Source organism: Physeter macrocephalus, chromosome 2, assembly GCF_002837175.3.
Source record: "Physeter macrocephalus isolate SW-GA chromosome 2, ASM283717v5, whole genome shotgun sequence".
Classification (NCBI taxonomy): Eukaryota; Metazoa; Chordata; class Mammalia; order Artiodactyla; family Physeteridae; genus Physeter; species Physeter macrocephalus.
Window position 1 is genome coordinate 53719976 of NC_041215.1, and position 3376 is coordinate 53723351.

The 3376-nt window shown below is 34.2% G+C and overlaps 1 non-coding gene across 1 annotated transcript; it reads right to left on the reverse strand.

Annotated features, from left to right (window-relative positions):
* Positions 1 to 801: 801 nt before the first annotated feature.
* On the reverse strand, positions 802 to 905 carry LOC112064585 (U6 spliceosomal RNA). Its single transcript, XR_002891548.1, has one exon. It is a non-coding gene; the product is annotated as a U6 spliceosomal RNA (small nuclear RNA).
* Positions 906 to 3376: the final 2471 nt, after the last annotated feature.

A 3376-nucleotide genomic window follows, 5' to 3' on the forward strand; every position in this document is an offset into this window, starting at 1 on the left:
AGCCTATTAAGGTACTTGTCAGAGTAGTTCAAACATTTCATCAGAGGGCACACAACATTTTCTTCAGTCAGTAATGAGTCTCTACACATATATGTAACTCCAGAACTACATAGGCTGTACTATTTTGCAGATGCCAGCTTAGCACAGTGCCTGATACAGAATAAGCTGTTGTTTTATTAGGGTAGAATTATTGATGCTTGTCTAAACATGACATTGCCTGGAAAAATGTTAGTTATTTCTATTACTACCTAAAGTAAGTTAATACATCAGGAAACAGCACGTATCACATGCAACAATAACCCAATTTGAAGAGATGCCTATGGCACAGAAAAATACACACAAATATACGAAGAAAGCAAGTACCATGTTGATAATTGATTTTCTTTGGGCAAAGTGACCAAAGTTGAGAGAAAATATCTCTGCCACAAAATAAACATAATTAAAAAAATTAAGGTCAGTAGTTTTTACATGATCAAATTCCTATCATCAGTATCCAATTTCTATTTTACTTTTAATGCCCCATGAAAAAACAATTCATAAGTAAAACCAAGGAGACTTTTCTCACAAAAATCTTCAGGGGGTACAACAGTTTTCCTGAATCCATGTTTTCATATTACAATTTCATAAATCAAACAAAACACATCTACACAGCTTTACCCCACTTGGAAGCTCAGAGGCACACAGGTAAAGGGCAAGAAGGTTCGACACTAAGCCACATAGCTACTTGGGTTCCTTCTTTACCTTTCCTGTTCATGATCTGAGTCCTGCTTGCAGGCAGCAGGAGAAAGCCTGTCATCTACGAAAAATATTGAACACCCAGGAAGTTATGTGTCAGCCTTGCACAAGGGGCCATGCTAATTTTCTCTATATCATTAGAAATTGGACATTTGTAACTGAGGGGTCAGGTTCTAAACATCTTTAAAACTGAGTCAATTTAACTACAGTAATTTAAAGAGAATACCCATGAGAGATTCTAGTTCATGTTCCTGGATCTGGATTCTTGGTTGTTCATCTACTTCTTGGATCTACAAGCTAGCTGGAGTTGTTTTTTTCTTGGTTTGTTTTTATTTATATTTTCATTTACTTGTAATTCTAAGAAACTTAACTAATACTTACAGCACCATATTCCCTGGGGTCAGCAACATAAAAGGACCACCCCTGCACCCCCAGGTTAAAATCTTGGCTTCAAAATAAGGCACATGATCTTTACAACCAATTTTAAGAGGAAAAATAATAATTTCCTATCAAATACCTTTCCTTAAATGAATAAAAATACCCACTTTGCTATATTTAAATATCCTAAGACGCAAATCATGTCAATAAAAGACGGAAACACCTTTGAATATGAGTTGCGCCAGGTTTTATTACATGCATTTAAACAAAATATTCAGTTGATTTAAATAAATTTGAAGAATTCCATTCACACTTGATTCACTCTTCTGCCTGCATTTACCTCAGGGTAGCTATACAAGTTTTCTTTTTCTACCTATAACTCTCACACCAACCAAATAATGCTGTCTTTAGGATGTGATTTTATGATCCCTAAATTCTTTATTGCATTTTCTATGATATATTATGAAATGTTCTTCGATTAAGCAAAGTCAATGTCCCATAAGATTTATTATATATACCCCCATAAATGATATCTTAAAAAATAAAGACTTCATTATCCCATTAGTGAATAGGAAAAAAAAATCACAATCATTAGGAAGTCAAATGCTACCTTTGAGATTTGGGCAATGAAGTTACTTTGAGGGAGAACATCTATCATGAGAGAGACCATTTCTTTATGTGAAAAGCACATAGAATCTACATGGTAGAAAAGTTCTTTACTCATAAGGAAGCCAGAAAGAGTAGAATCCATTTATTTGTGAGTCTATTTCTTGAACCCTTATTGTTTTGGTTTCTTAAATGAAATTACTGAAATTTGTATTTAGAAATAAAAAGATAGGTTTCACACACAGTCACTAAGGTTATCACTCCATGGAAGAAAATGTCTGACATGGCTATGTATAAATTGTATAGCATATTAAGAATTCTGACGTTATGAGAAGAAGTGGCATTTTAATGCCTACTAATTTCTAGGAAAACAGTCTAGTGAAATTATGAAAAATAAGATGCTTTAAAATTATCCACCAACACGAGGCTATGTTAGAACTTTGGCAATCAAAATATCTAATGTTCAGTCCAGGTAGAGAGACTAGCTGTAGGATACTAGATGGAAAGGCTAAAAAGGTACCATATTTCTTCAATACAATGCATTGTGACTGAATGATCTGCCATGACGCCTTTGGCAACTGTTTCTCTGAAGTTCAACGTACAAAAGTAAAATGAATTAACCCTGTTTACCACTTACTGGTAATAACTCACACTAATCTTGCCAAGGAAAGATCTGCTATCAGGTTTCCAATAATCTTAGGTTTTTGTCATCCTAACTCCTTTCAAAGAAAAGCTTTCATTCTTTGAAAGAACATTAGAATAAAATCCCTTTGGAGATAACTTTACATTTTCTATTCATAAGCCCCAAATAACAGCACTCCAGAGTAATAGCAGCGGCCTAATAATTCACCACATGTCTGACCACTGATTACCCTTACTTAGAGAAATACACTTAAGATCAAGTATAGGTTTCTAAAGCCATGTGGCAAAATGGAAAAATCATTGTTCCGGAAGAAGGATTCCTCAAATGGTTCTTGGGTGATCTTACAAAAGTCATTTAAATTCCCGTAGGCTCAGTGTATGCATCCAACATATGGGGCCATGAAAACTGTATATTCTAACTACCTCAGTAAAATCAGTGTAATTAAGAGTGAAAGTTGATTTTATCCATTCAAAAGAAAAGACAAACACAGTAAATAACTTGCTACTCCCATCTACTGGAATAAATAACTTAATTTACATATGGATTGCTCTTGATGATTTAGCAGTGAAGGTGGGGCTCAAAGAAACAAACCAAGTGAATAAGCATGTGCCTATGTTTTATTTCATTTAACAAGCATTAACTACAGGGGTGGCTGACTTTCCTTTTCTGGGCTACAAAAGAGACTTTACACTGCACTGCTTCCGTAAGAGATTTACACAACCAGGCTTTACATTTTTATTACGTGGAAAGCTGTCAGAAGAGGTTTGAAATCGCAGACTGTCAATGAGTGGGTGGAAAATAAGTGATCTTATTTTTTAAAAGAAATACAGTGCATGGACAATTCAAAAGGGAAATAAGGAAAAATAAAGGTAAGGAAAGCAAAGACAAGGGAGAGTAATAGGGCTTTCAGTTATTGTGTAGCATGTTGGAAATAACAAGAATTCAATCAGATATTTTTAACAAAAATTTTTTCTTAAAGTACTAATAGGATAAAATGAATGACTTTTTCTTCAT